Source organism: Piliocolobus tephrosceles, chromosome 7 (genome assembly GCF_002776525.5).
Source record: "Piliocolobus tephrosceles isolate RC106 chromosome 7, ASM277652v3, whole genome shotgun sequence".
In the NCBI taxonomy this organism is placed as follows: domain Eukaryota; kingdom Metazoa; phylum Chordata; class Mammalia; order Primates; family Cercopithecidae; genus Piliocolobus; species Piliocolobus tephrosceles.
Window position 1 is genome coordinate 63048898 of NC_045440.1, and position 15403 is coordinate 63064300.

The window sequence follows — 15403 nt, forward strand, 5'->3', positions numbered from 1 at the left end:
CACACACACACACACACACACACACACACACACACACACACACACACATTCAAATAGAAGACTTTTCAAAACACTGATGGCAGTTGTGGCTGTGTAGAAAAAGAACTCTCAGTCCATCACTTTCCCTGCCATTCCAGGTGCACGTACTTAAACCAAAGATGACAGAACAGGGTAAACTGCTAGTGGGCAACATAAAAACACCAAGGGTATTTTTTCTTATAAGGAAATTTAATCAATATAAATTTAGTTGAAATTTTCTTATAAGGAAATTTTCTTTTCTTATTTTTTTTAGAGAGAGAGAGTCTCACTCTGTTGCCCAGCTGAAGTGCAATGGTGTCATTACAGTTCAACCTTGAACTCCTGGGATCAAGTGATCCTTCCTCCATTACAGCCTCCTAAGTAGCTAGGACCACATGTCTGCACCAGCACACCTAATTTTTGTTTGTTTGTTTTTGTGTAGAGATGAGGTCTCACTCCTTCAGGCTGGTATCAAACTCCCTGCCTCAGGCGATCCTCCTGCCTCAGGCTCCCAAAGGGCTGGGATTATAGGTGTGAGCCACTGCGCTCCGGACTGAAATTTTCTGTTTGCATTGGAAAAACAGAACATGCTAATGCATAACAATTTGGGAACTGGAGGAAAGGAGAAAGGCAAAAAGTCACCAAAAATATTACTGTCAACAATTCTATTTTTGAGGGTTTTTTTTTTTTTTCAAATCTAGTTGTTTTCTTTCCAATAGAGATATAATCATGGTTTAAATTGCATTCTGATATTGTATATTCTTTGTAAACAGCTTAAATTAGGGCATATTCATTCTCCAACTTTATTTTCAGTAAGTTAAATTTACTAGTTTTAAAAGTTAGTTTTTTCTAGCTGTCAATTCTTCCACTCTTTTTTCAAGATTTTTAGTTTATTTGCGCTGGGTACGTAATTCCTCCTTTAGCTCTGAGAAGTTTGATGGACTGAAGCCTTCTTCTCTCATCTCATCAAAATCATTCTCTGACCAGCTTTGATCCGTTGCTGGCGATGGGCTGTGCTCCTTTGCAGGAGGAGATGCGCTCTTATTTTTTGAATTTCCAGCTTTTCTGCCCTGCTTTTTCCCCATCTTTGTGGTTTTATCTGTCTCTGGTGGAGAAAATTTTTGCAATCTACTCATCTGACAAAGGGCTAATTTCCAGAATCTACAAAGAACTCAAACAAATATACAAGAAAAAAACAAACAACCCCATCAAAAAGTGGGGAAAGGATATGAACAGACATTTCTCAAAAGAAGACATTCATACAGCCAACAGACACATGAAAAAATGCTCATCATCACTCGCCATCAGAGAAATGCAAATCAAAACCACAATGAGATACCATCTCACACCAGTTAGAATGGCAATCATTAAAAACTCAGGAAACAACAGGTGTTGGAGAGGATGTGGAGAAATAGGAACACTTTTACACTGTTGGTGGGATTGTAAACTAGTTCAACCATTATGGAAAACAGTATGGCAATTCCTCAAGGATCTAGAACTAGATGTACCATATGACCCAGCCATCCCACTACTGGGTATATACTCAAAGGATTATAAATTATTCTACTACAATGACACATGCACACGTATGTTTATTGCGGCACTATTCACAATAGCAAAGACTTGGAATCAACCCAAATGTCCATCAGTGACAGACTGGATTAAGAAAATATGGCACATATACAGCATGGAATACTATGCAGCCATAAAAAAGGATGAGTTTGCGTCCTTTGTAGGGACATGGATGCAGCTGGAAACCATCATTCTTAGCAAACTATCACAAGAAGAGAAAACCAAACACCGCATGTTCTCACTCATAGGTGGGAACTGAACAATGAGCTCACTTGGACTCGGGAAGGGGAACATCACACAATGGGGCCTATCATGGGGAGGGGGGTGGGGGGAGGGATTGCATTGGGGAGTTATACCTGATATAAATGATGAATTGATGGGTGCTGACGAGTTGATGGGTGCAGCACACCAACATGGCACATGTATACATATGTAACAAACCTGCACGTTATGCACATGTACCCTAGAACTTAAAGTATAATAAAAATAAAAAGAAAAAAAAAAAGAAAAAAGAAAAAAAAAGTTAGTTTTTTCAACATTTCATTTTTATACTTTATTTCAAACTCACAGAAGAATTACAAGCATGGTACAAAGAACTATTGTACACCATTTACCAAGATTTCTTACCAAGCTTCACCATTTGTTACGTTTTGTCCCATATGATTTATCATTCACTCAATGTCTCTTCTCCCTTTCTCTTCCTCTTTCACTCCTTTTCTCCTATTCTTGTGTTCCTCCAACACCTGACGAAAAAAGTGGGTTGTGAAACCTTTAATTTTTGCCAGTTCCAGAGCTGAGTAATAGATCCAGGGTAGTTATTTTTTTATTTTTCATTTTACAAGTGAAAGTGAACATATGTGTAAAGATCATTTTAAATATTTTCTTTGTAAATTCTTCATCTTTTTGATCATATTTCTATTGCTTTTTTCTCTTCCCCTGGTTTTAAATATTCCTTGTATTATTAATATTAGTTCTTTATCTGCTATATGTACTGCAAAGTATTTTCCTTCAATTTGTAATTTATCTTTTAACTTTGCTTATGGTGATCTGGCCATATAAAAGTACTCTATTATTTGTTTTATTTGATTAAATTTATAGATTATTCTTTTATTATCCTCATATTTTCAGTGTTTTTTAGAACATTTTTTCTGTACTCAAATTATACAGGTACTTACTCTTTTATAATTAATAATTTCAGGGGTAGATACTTTGAGAATATGTAAAATTCAGTTACTCAACACATTTTAGGTCCATTTATATCAATATAAAATCATAGTTTCCTCTTTTAATAAGTGAGCTGAAATATGCTACTATGATTAGTTATGTGATGCTTATATGGTAGTACACTGGCTTTTGTGCCTTTTTGACATGTCCCCATCATTATTTGGGTGCTTTCATGCTTTCTGGCACTCACACAAAAATGTCATATGTCCCAGCCTTGGATTCAGTCACTTCTTCAAAGAGCCGTGGTTGCTTTAGGTGGAGAATGTTCACGTCTCTCTAGATGTCATCCTCATTCCAGCAGCTTCAACTACTGACTCTGGGCCACCACGGCTCCCCTTTGTAGAATGGTCATCTGCCTTGTTCTGATGCACTAAAGAGCTTGCAATGAATCAGTCTGGAAGGAAAAAAAGAGACAAGGGAGGAAGAGGAAACAAAAAAGAAAAAGAAAGTAGAAAAAAGTTAGTTCATTTATTTTCATACTTTACATTATTTTGCTAAAATGGTTTAAACCTATTAGTTTTCTTCTGATTATTGCTTTGAATATATATAATATGTAGTCTATTTTTATCATTATGTTAAGATATTTTGTATTTTAGTTTAAATTATCTTCATACACGGAGATTATTTCAAGGGTTTTAAAATAGATTTTCTTTTATATGTACATTTTTTAAGTGAAAGTAGATTATGGAGGTGTCAGTATTTTCTATTTTATTGCACTGCAGTCAGAAAGTATTGTTCATAATACTTCTACATTATCCAACTACAGATGTTTTCTTATGGCTCAGGAAATCATTTATGGAATTTATAATCAATTTTTAATATTCCATGTGCACTGAAAATAAAGGTGCATCTTCTGTTAAGTAGGTGTACAGTTTATTTTATATTTATACAATGTACCTTATCTTATTGATTATGTTATTTAGGTCCTCAATATCCTTTTTATTTTAATCACTTGATCTGTCATACTGTAAATGATGTTCAGGTCTTCTCTTATTACTGTCTTTCTATCTGTTCTTCTTTCATCTTTTTTCATGTCCTTTAATTTCCTGTAGTTTCTCCTTTGTAAAGGTAGCAATGTATAATATTATTGGGTGTGTAGATAGTCATAGTTGTTACTTCTATTAGCAATTGTGGTTTTTATTATAAAAAGTGTCTTTGTCATACTTAATTTTTTGTTTATTTGACTTGACTTCGCTTAACAGGATCATAAATCCTACTTTCTTGTTTGCATTTGACTGATACATCTTTGAGTTGTCCTATTAGTCTTTTGAATCATGTTTTTTAGTTATCTTATGTCCAGAATTATAGCTTAGTATTTCTTTGTTAGCAAAACTCAAAGTTTTCTTTTAATAATTGAGTTAAGCTAATTCATATTTATTGAAATGACTAATATAACTCATTTTATAGTTCCTATAACTTTATATAATTATAATTGCATCATTATTGTATGTATTGTATTATATTTGTTTTGTCTTCTGCATTAGTTGTATTTACTTTATTCTTTTACATTTTAAATTAAATTTGATGTTTAGAATAGTTAGTATTTTCTTCCAGTGGTTACTTTTTTACTTTTTACTTTCTAATGCTTTCAGTGTATTGGTTTCTTATCTAAACATTTACTATCAGGTTTGTTGATTTTTAATAGTATCTTTTGACTCCTGCCTATTGCCTGTATAAAAATCAATGAGCTTATTCTATGTTCCTCTTTTGCTTTTTTCCATTATTTTAGTGCATTATTTTTACTTTATCAAAATACATAACACATAAAACAACACTCGTTTGCCATTATTCCACCTTCTTCCCCACTTCAGTCATAATCTTAGTTCTATACTTCAATAAATAAGTGCTCATCATGATGTCTTTTGCTGATGATCCCCCCACCCCTCCAGTCATCTCTTGGTTTTAAAGCTCTGATAGATTAGATTCTTCAAAAAGAACTGTGAGCACTGTACAACCTGGGTTCTTGAATGTTTACAACCATTTTCTTCACAGCCTTGATACTTAAATAGTAGTTTTGTTGAATGTAAAATATTTGATTCACTTTTTTTCCCATGAAAATGCTGCTATATTATTGTCTTGCTTTTCGTGTTGCTTTTAAGAAATCTGATTATCTTGTCCTTTTAAATTACTGATCCTTTTGCCTATAAGTCAAAAGGATTTGCCTGGTAAGGGTTTTTTAAATCATTACAGTCTTATAGATTTATTAGCATACTTCTTGGGGCTGGTCATTGCTAAGGTCTAACCTTGCCACTTCTCTCCCCTTTGAGGGCATCCCATGTCAAAACACACCTCACCAAGGCCAGTGAGGACAAGAAATTCAAAGGTTCATTACTCATTCAGGGAAACTTAAAGTAAAGGAGCCCCTTTAATGTCATTTGATGTCAAGACCAAGGGAGAGAGATGGAGATCCTGGATGGGTACACAAACACACGCACACACACATCCCGGGGATATATAAATAATGCCAAAGTAGATTAATTCTAGAATGGTGCTAGTGTGTGAGAAAACAGATAACAAAGATTTGCAGTAGTAAATAGGGCTAGGATAGTCTTTGGTTCTCTCTCCAGTAGGTGTTAACGATTTCGCGAAATGTCGTTTACTGTGACTTATTCCTTCCAACTTTATTTCTCCACAGTCATTTCAAGAAAAGTGCTCAGGAACCTATTAGGTGTCTTCCATATTTAAAAAGAGTCTCCGCCGGGTGCGGTGGCTCACCCCTGTAATCACAGCACTTTAGGAGGGTCGAGGCAGGCGGATCATGAGGTCAGGAGATGGAGAGCATTCTGGCTTACACGGTGAAACCCGGTCTCTCCTAAAAATACAAAAAAATTAGCCGGGCGTGGTGGCGGGCGCCTGTAGTCCCAGCTACTTGGGATGCAGAGGCAGGAGAATGGTGTGAACCTGGGAGGCGGAGCTTGCAGTGAGCGGAGATCTCCCTGCTGCACTCCAGCCCAGGCGACAGAGCGAGATTCTGTCTCAAAAAAAAAAAAAAAAAAAAAAAAAAAGTCTTTATTTTATCTCCAGGAATTTTTATATTATGACTTTTTATATACTATTTTTATTTTTATATATGACTTGTTTGTTATTAGCCTGCTTTCTACTTATTTAGCTACTTTCCTTCTTACTCTTTTTATTTCTTATTATAACTCATTTTCACTCTCTTGGTAATTTCCGACCTTTCTCCAACGTCCCTTATTAAGTTTTTACTCTCCCCCGGGTTCCTAATAATTTAGTCATCACTACTGATGAAATGTTGTCTTCTCTCTCCCGCCCCCTGTTCCTCATCCCCTCTCATTCCCTTATCTGCTTCCTTCTGCTGCTTCTTAGAATTCAATCAACTTTCATTTCATTTCTTCCTTAATATATGAACTTCTTATTCTTGTTATATGTATCCACAATTGCTTGTCTGAGGCTGTTTAATTTAGTTTGAAATATTGTGTTAGACTCTTCTGCTTTGTGGTTGGTTTCTTGAGAGATAATTTTCATCAGGTAAAATGTCTGCTTCTCACTTTGTTTTTCTTTTGTAGTAACTGTGTAGATAAAGACTGTTTACATTTATGCAATTTGTGGGCAGAATGCCAGCAGGTTTGGTTACAAGTTTCCTGTATCAAGGGCATCTTCTTAAGTCAGTATTGGCAAATGCACATCTTTACGAGAACAGACGAGATTGGGCACGTTCAGGGTGGTATGGCCATAGACTGCACATCTTTAATTATTGCCTTTGTTTAGTTTGTTATTTGGTTAGTGTGAGAAGAGCCTGAATGTCCTGGATTTTATTTTATTTTTTTTCTAGCAGGATCGCAATATTTTCCCTTTTGCTTCTTTTCCCCTTTTCCTTCCATTCTCCAAAGGATGCCTCTCCTTTTATTGTACTCTTATTCTTTGGAAGCGTTGCCTCTCAATTCAGTCACCAAGCATCCCACACACTATTATATCCTTCCCTGCAGCCAGTGCACTGATTTACCAGAAATATTTTTCAGTATTTTCACACTTACAGTGGACGCTTCCTTTCTTGCCGGGGGAGGGGAGTGGATTTTAGGTCAGTTGTAGTCTCTTTCTTCTCTCATTCCCTCTTCCTCAGCAGTGTTTCCAGCATCCACCCCCAGCCCCACCTTTCTGCAAAATTTGAGAGATGGCTCTGCGAAAATAGGCAATTTTTTTTTTGTACTTACAGTGAATTTGAAGTTTGTAATGTTCTCCGAATTCTAGTTATGCTATTTGCCTGATTTTATATGTTATGTTGAGCAAAAGATACTACAAAGGAGTGGCCAGTGGGGATAATGCAGTGTCACAAAGCCAAGGAAAAAATTTTTTCAAGAATAAGGAAAAGATCAATATGTCAAGTGCTGCTGGGAGGTTGATTAAGTTGAAGGCTGAAAGCTAACCATTGGTTCAGGCAGCCTTGAAAAGTCTCACTGTTGAAAAGCCAGCACAAAAGACCTATTGACATGGGATCTACAAAGAAAACAGTGTGAGAAAGTGGATACAGTAAATGGAGCAAGTACAGAACACTCATTTAAGAAGGCTTATTATAAAAGGCCAGATGCACATGTGGTAGTCAGAGGGCACTGTGGGGTCAAGTGTTTTTTTTTTTTTCACCTTTAATTTAAGCATATATACTTACAAAAGTGCACATATTTTAAATATAGCTCTTGATGAATTTTCAGAAACTCAACAGCCTGCAGATCAAAGAAAAGAGCATTACTGTATCCCCAGAAGCCCCCAGTGCTCCATGCAGTCAAAAATTACCCGCAAAAGTGCAACCCCTATACTGCAGTCCAACACTAGAGGGTTAGGTAATCTTTTCTTTCTGGTTTCCTTTGCCATACATTATTTTCTGAGAGAATTATTCATTTTGTTACAAGCAGCTATAGGTTTTTCATCCTCACTGCTATTTAATTTTCTATTGTCTGGATATATGTACTATAATTTATTTATCCATTACAGTGTTGAAGGGAATTTGAAAAGTTCACAATTTTGGATAATTATGCATAGTGCCACTATGTGCTATTAATAATTTCTTAGTTACTAGTCATATATTTTCTAGTACATGGATTTTGGTGACTTATGTATGAATTTCCATGGGTCTTACACCTGGGAATCAAATTGCTGGATCATAGAAAAGACATATATTAAGAAACTATGGTTTCTAAATACTTTTTATTGAATATTCTAGTATTCTAAATTTTTTTTATTGAAACACTTTATAAGCATTTCAGTTGCTATTTTTGCTAAAACTTAGTTGCATTTTCATTTCATTTTATCAATTGTGATACGTTGTTATTTGCATTTTCCCGATGGCCAATGAAGTCATATATTTATTGGCCAATTGGACCAGATGTAGTATCTTTTAAAATGTGTCAATTGTCAACTTTTCTTTTTGGTTAGCTCTCTTATCCTTACTGATTTTTAGGGTTTGTAAACATTCTGTTTATAAGTGATTTACTGGCTGAAGTATATTTTGAGATGTGAAAAATATTAAAGTATGTTTTATACTAATAGCAGTAATTTGGTGATTCAAGATAAAGAGAGAACAACTGCAGCAGAAAATCCCTTGAGTTAACAATAGTGGATGGGACCCAGGATAGTCATAGCTGACTACAGAAGCTCTATAATATTTAAATTTTTGTTATAGCTAAATGTTTTTGATATTTTACTATTATAAATGTGATGAATATTTTAACTCAGTAAAATTTTACCTATATATTGAGTGATTGTCACTTTCTAAATATTGGAAATATTGATTAAAAAATGAAAAAATTAAGACTTTTGGTGCAAATGTATAAGTAAAGCATTTTGTGCTGTGTGCATTTGCTTTCTGTTATAAAGACATTGCCACCAAGCCATGTTATTAATTCTTAGAATACTGTCATTGTACATTTCACTTTTACTTTTCAGTCTGTTCTTCTGCTTCAGGTCTTTTGACTAAATCCATTTTGCATTATTTTATTAATTATATTGGTGTATCTTTTAAACTTTTAACACTTTTGTTGAATGTCCTAAGCATATTCCAACCACTTCAACATTTTTTGTTTAATTTTTTACGTTTTACTTTTTGGGTTTATTTTAGCAAGTTCTAGTTTGTCTGAATTTTTACATTTCTCTTTTATTTCTTGTTTATTTTAATTATGGTCTTTATATTGTATTTTTATTTTTGCTAAATATACTTTTAGTTTTTCTTGACTAACAGAAAATATATTAGAGTAGCTATTTAAATAACTCATTCCCTAGTTTTAATAGTTTTAATCCTTTATTTGGCCTTCATGGATCTTTGGCCCTTTCTATCTCTTTTTGTAGCAAAAGAGATAATGCAAAAATCCATGGTCTTTGCTTGTGTAATTATGAATCAAAAGACAGGTCATGCAATAGTTGGCTATTTAACAAAAGAGAGAGGTTGACTGATAATTCTATTGATGAAAGGTACCTCTCTCATGGATAAATTTAATTAAACAGTAAGTGTTCAAAAGATACTTCGGATTTCTTTTATATTCCTATATGCTAAGGCAACATTGACTAGGGCAGGGGTTATACAATTTTGGAATAAAGACAGTTTACTCTTTTGGAGATTACCTAACAAACACAAAACAACCCTTAAAAAAGTAGCATGACCTTGACTGTTATTTTAGAGCAAAAAGAATCCCGGCCTCATCTCCTACTTTAACCTTCAGTTGCACTAAAACAAGGGTGGACTCCTTAACAGTGTTGCTTGTGACTTTGGAAGAAGTTTTTATTTTTTAAAAAACAAGTCTTGTGTCTTTGCAGCCGGGTGCAGTGGGCTCATGCATGTAATCCCAACACTTTGGGAGGCTGAGGTGGGAGGATCACTTGAGCTCAGGAGTTTGAGTCCAGCATGGGCAACATGGTGAAATCCCATCTCTACAAAAAATACAAACAAAAAGTAACCGGGGGGTGATATGCGCCTGGTCCCAGCTACTCAGGGGGCTGAGGTGGGAGAATCTCTTGAGCCCAGAAGGTTGAGGTGGAGAGGCTGCAGTGAACCGAGATCACACCACTGCACTCTAGCCTGGGTGACAGAGTAAGATCCTGTCTAAAAAAAAACAGAAAAAAAAAAGCGAGCTTCTTTCAGTGTTAGCCAAGCAGTATGGAGATAGGTCCTAAGTGACCTAACATTGATTATCGTTTTTTTCTCAGTTTTACTCCAAGATTTCCAGTTTCCTTCTTCATTACAGAATGGTATTTTTTTCACCCTGCCTCTCAATATAATTACCCTTTCAAATCCCCCCTTTCTGAAGAATTATAGATGCTTGGTCTTCTACATTGCTCATTATCAGACACCCAAAGGTGGGAACTGTATATGATTATTATTCTCAGCTGATTTACTTCTCTGTTTGCATGCATCTCCCCATAAAATCTAGTCTAGGAGCCGGAGGACTTTTCCACCACACACACACACACGACAAAGCTAAACACGAGATGCAACCTACGTTAGGTCTGCTGTATCCAGCGAGCAGTGATGTCTGTCAAGTCATGGCGATATACCTTCACTTTCCACATCTCCCTGAGGCAAATAATAGGTTATTTCTATACTTAAAAGACTGCCAGACTATACTTTCCAGTGGCTAACGTAATTACAAACAATTTAGATTTTTTTTTAACTCCCCTCTTTGTCTCTATTTTATCCTTCTAAGTTGCCTGGATTATAAATAAACTAAACCCACTTTTTTTTTTTTAGGAGATTCACATCTGTTTAATGGATATAAAACCAAGGAAAGGACAGTCCCGGACTCAATAGAAAAATATTCTGTGAAATTCATATGGTGGGATTGAGGGGGAAGGGACAAGGCTATAGAACCCACATCCGAACATGTACAAAAAATAACTTACACAGTAACCCCCATCCTCAAGGATGATGCAGATCTGCCCAGTTCCCGGGGCTCGGGGGCACACTGCAGACATGGCCTTGTGGGAGACAACCAATGTGGGCTCCAGGTGCAGGTGGGAGTGACGAGGGCATCAGTCTGGAGGGGTGGGCGGCTATTAGGAGGCCTTGAAGCGGTTGCCGCCAGAGCACGAGCTCACCAGCTTGTCCACCATAGTGTGGGCGTAGCAGCCAGCTCCTTGCAGCAGCCTTACTCCTCCACGAGACTCAGGTGGTTAGGTGCGGAAGTTCCGCTTCTCGTCGATGTAGGCGACGGCTGCCATCGGTGGGCACAAGGTGAGCTTGATGTGATCCTGGAAGGAGTTGATCTGCGCGCTGCCGTTGCTGAGGTGCAGGATGATGGCGCTGCGGGTGCGGAACCAGGTCCGCAGGTAGGGCAGCCGGGCGAGCTCATTGCCTTCGCGCAGCGTGATGTTGGCACCTGCCTTCAGCAAGTGCTCGCTCAAGTAACTGCGGACATATTTAAAGAGTGTGATCTTCTTCATCAAGGCATTGGGATGGGAATTCACGGTGAAGTAGGACTCGGTGCCATCACATTTTATGTACTGCAGGCTGTCACCATCATTGAAGAGCACCTCCACGCTGTTATCCACAACTGATACCCAGGACTGTACTTGTCTGAATAGTCCATCCACTTGCTGACCCAGAAGATGGAGATGCGGGCAGGATCCTCAGCCTCCTCTTGCCTGACCAGCCCTCCCTCCGAGGGCTTGGAGGCATTGACGCTGTGCAGCATGCAGCATGTCATGAGGTGGCAGTCGACCACCTCACCAGTCTCTGAAACCGCTGGTTCTTCTTTTTCCCGGGGACTCTCAGGCAGGGTATTCTCCAAGCGTTTATTCAGGACCGTGAGGGGCTTTCTGTTGCTGGGGTCCGGGCTGCTGGGAGCGATGGAACACCTGGGTAGAATGGTCAGGCAGGTGATGGGGAGACTGGCTGGGATGTAGCCAGAAGTAAAGAACTCATTGTTAAGCTGCTCGTTAATGGTTGGGCCGGGCAGTGGGGTCCGTCTGAAGCGTCTTCTGGATGAGGGAGGCGGCCACAGGGTTGATGTGCTTGGGAATACTGTATTCACTCTTCTAGATTCGGAGGTAGGTCTCTTTTAGGCAAGAGGTGCCAAAAGGTGGTTACCCACTGGACTGCACGTACACCTCAAAACTATGCCCTTTCTTGCTCAGCATCTCGGGAGGTACGTAATTAGTAGTTCCACACAGGGTCTTCTTTCTCTCACCGTCATATTCGACTTGGGTTGCCAGTCCCAAATCCTCTGTTTTCACCTCCAGATCCTCATTCAGGAAAAAGTTGCCCAGCTTGAGGTCTCGGTGAATAACTCGGTTTTGGCGCCGGTACTGGCAGCGAAGCACAATTTGCTGCAGACTACATAGTGCCGGGCTTCAAGTTCAGTTAGGGCTTTCCTCCTCTTGTGCAGCTCCAGGAGAGACCTCTGGCGGCAGAGCTCCAACACCACCACGAACACAAAGTCGTTGTCCTCGAAAAAGCCGTGGAATCCTACGACATGCTGGTGGGCGAGGCTGCGGTGAACGGGTATTCCCATGGACATCTCCTTAGTGCGGCATGAGCAGCAGAGACTTAGGCACAATCTTGCCGGTGAACACTACCTTGGTGTCCGCGTCTGAGAGCTCGGAAGCACTTGGCAAAGCCGTCCTTGCCCAAAAAGCTGTCCCGCTGCCGGCTGCGTGGGTCCACTAGGACCTCCAGGATCTCTTTCGCCCGTGGAGCAGCCTCTGGAGCTCCCGGAGCTGCAACTCCGGGGACCCCAGCTTTCCCAGGGACTGCCGGTGCCCGTGTCACTTCCCCGCAGTCACCGTTGCAGTCATGTTCCTGGAGCTGCTCAGCAGACGTGGATCCCAGCAGAGGCTCCTCACCGCTCCTCTCCTCCACGAATTCCTAAAACCAGTTTCTTTAAGGCTTTTGGCTCTTTCCTCTCTGATTATAATGGAAACAATATAAGGGAACTGGCCATGGCAAGCCTAATTAATAGCAGGCAGTGGCGAGAAGTGGAAGTTCATCACATCCTCTACTTCCACTCACAGGCTCAGGTAAACATTTCATAGGTTTCCCAGTTAGATTCTGGCGTCAGTAAGTTAGAAACAGCATGACTTCACATTGATAGACCGCTTGCCAAAATTGTCAACTAACTTGTTTTTACAAGGAAAACTTTTTATCCCTGATATCATCTAGTTCCTAAAAACTGGCATAATTATTTCTCATGACAACACCTGGCTTGGTAAAGACATTGTTAAAGTCAGGATTTCAGGATTGGTCAGTCTAAACTTGGAGAATTGTCTTCCCTAGGCTGCTCATTTCCTGATAGTTTGGGACTCCAGGAGAAACATGTCCGACCAATTTGGGTTTAATAAATGAATTCAAAAGAAGGAGCCACCAATCAAAATCTAACACAGAAATATTAATTGTTGCTTACTCAGTGAGGGAAAATGGTGCTTGCAGGATGCAATGTCTTTGAATAAAGCAAACTGCTGATCTTCTACAGGGTTTGGACAAGTGAGATTGATGGACACACAGAAGCAAAACCTGTTAGGGATGTGTCAACCTTTAACTGTGGAGAGTTAGTTATGTAGGTGTAGCTGTTGCACATTAGTTGACTCCCAGAAGTGTGGATCTATCAGAAAATGCTAGGCATCCAGAAGTGTTATTACTGATGTGAGGTTGTCGCTGGTCAGTTAGAATTGTTTCACACCAGATCTGGTAGTTGCTTGTTACTACAGCTAAAGAATAATCAGTGTTTTTTTTTTTCTAGATAATTAAAATGTTTTGCTCTCATTGAATATTTTACATACTACTGTGTACTAGCATTATACATGCTAATGTTTCATCTCATTGACCATATTTTAGTACTTTGAGGGATGCTGTCTTATGACATTTTATCCCCATTTCCTATAGCATCTTGCATAATAAGTTATAATCACAAGCCCTAGTGGGGTAAGACATACTACGTGGCCAAACTCCTCAGGAATTTAGCAGTAGTGCTGCCAGAGGAAAGAGGTCCGGTATCCTTTTAACAGGTTCAAGGAAAATGGATGGGAAAATAAAACTACAGCCACAGAGATGGCTATAATTACATCACACATAAAATCTAGTATACAGTAAACATATGGAAGGCTAGGACAGAAGTCAAAAGTGGAACCTAAAAACACTCTTCTATAGACCCTTCTTGGCTTGTATGGCTCTTCAAACCTGCCTTCATCTGGGATCTCATCTGTACCTACAGGTCTGGTCCAATTCCCTTTTCCAAAACTGACCTTTTTCTTTGCCCCATCAACCTCTCCCCAGGTCAGCAGCCCTGCAACATTATTCACATCTAAAACCTGGCTGAGAAGTTAATCTTTTCCAGAACACAGGTCTCTTCTTCCTCTCCATGAGTCACACTAGGATTGAACACTGTGAACTTACAATTATAGCCCTTGAGTCTCTGCAGACCTTGCCCTTTCATTAATGTTAACTTAAAATATTAGGGATTTGCCAAGGTTCCAAACCCACCTGTGGTTCAGAGACTCATCTTAAGATTCTATACTCCGTCTAGAGACTCACCTTGAGCTCCAGAAATAGAGCTAAAACTGCGGAGACTTCATGAATATCTGAGAATACCTAATGGTGTGCTCTGAGATCAGCCCCTCAGACCAAATAATCTTTCCTCAGGTCTTCAATTCTAGGAACACTAGAGGGTCCCAGGTTTTCTTTCATCATGCTACTTCTGTATTTTTTTGAGCATCCTTTTTATAGCCAATGCAAGCCCTCACAGGATATAGCTAACTTTTATGAATTGAAAAGATTGACTAATTCGAAGAGGGTACCTTGTTTTGGTGTTATGAGACATTACTACAAAACATAATTTATAGTGCTCTGTAACGACGTAAGCATTGCTATAGTGAACATCTATCATAAATTTAATAGGGAGTAAGTTTATCAAATAAATATAATCATTGGTTAATGTCCAATTGAAAACAAATGGAAGGAAGGTATAGTAGGTATTGTCAAATATTTATATTCAATATGAAATATGTAAAGATGATATTAATAATGTGGTTTTGGACTAGAGTATAAGAAGAGAGTGTAAATTTTTCTTACAGCCTACTTACACTTTGTGACAGATGATGAGTAATGAGAAACCAAACCCAAAGTGAACTGGAGCAATAAAACATTACCAGTTACACATTATTGGCCCCTGGGATTTTCCTCAGGAATTCTAAGCATTAGGAACACACCAGAAAGCCAGGACTGCAGTACCTTTCTAGCACTCAGCACAATGAATATCTATTTCTTGGATGAATAAAAGAGCGAATGATTTGAAGAGACTCCAAGATGTATTTCATTTTGACAATGAAAGAAGAAAAATATGGCAAACTGGGCATAATGCAGAAGTTAGTATTAGGGAAGTTTTACACTTGGAAGAATTACTAGGGAAAGGTTTCTTTCATATATGTATTTAATGAAGCTGAGAAGATCAGTAAAAAATAGAGTTGGAGTCACTGCAGCTCTATAATTTTAAGAGTTTATAGACAAAACACAGTTGTTTTGGGAAATATGGATAAGGGTCTTTGAGCTAACAGTCGGTAGCATTTAGGGAAAAGAAATATGGTTGAAACAATAGTTTGTACATATAAAGTTAGACACAAAATTCAGAATATTTTCATTTACTTTTACTAACAT

The 15403-nt window shown here is 38.4% G+C and overlaps 1 pseudogene; it reads right to left on the minus strand.

The window, feature by feature from the left end:
- Nucleotides 1-10812: 10812 nt before the first annotated feature.
- On the minus strand, nt 10813-12552 carry LOC111549277 (annotated as a pseudogene).
- Nucleotides 12553-15403: the final 2851 nt, after the last annotated feature.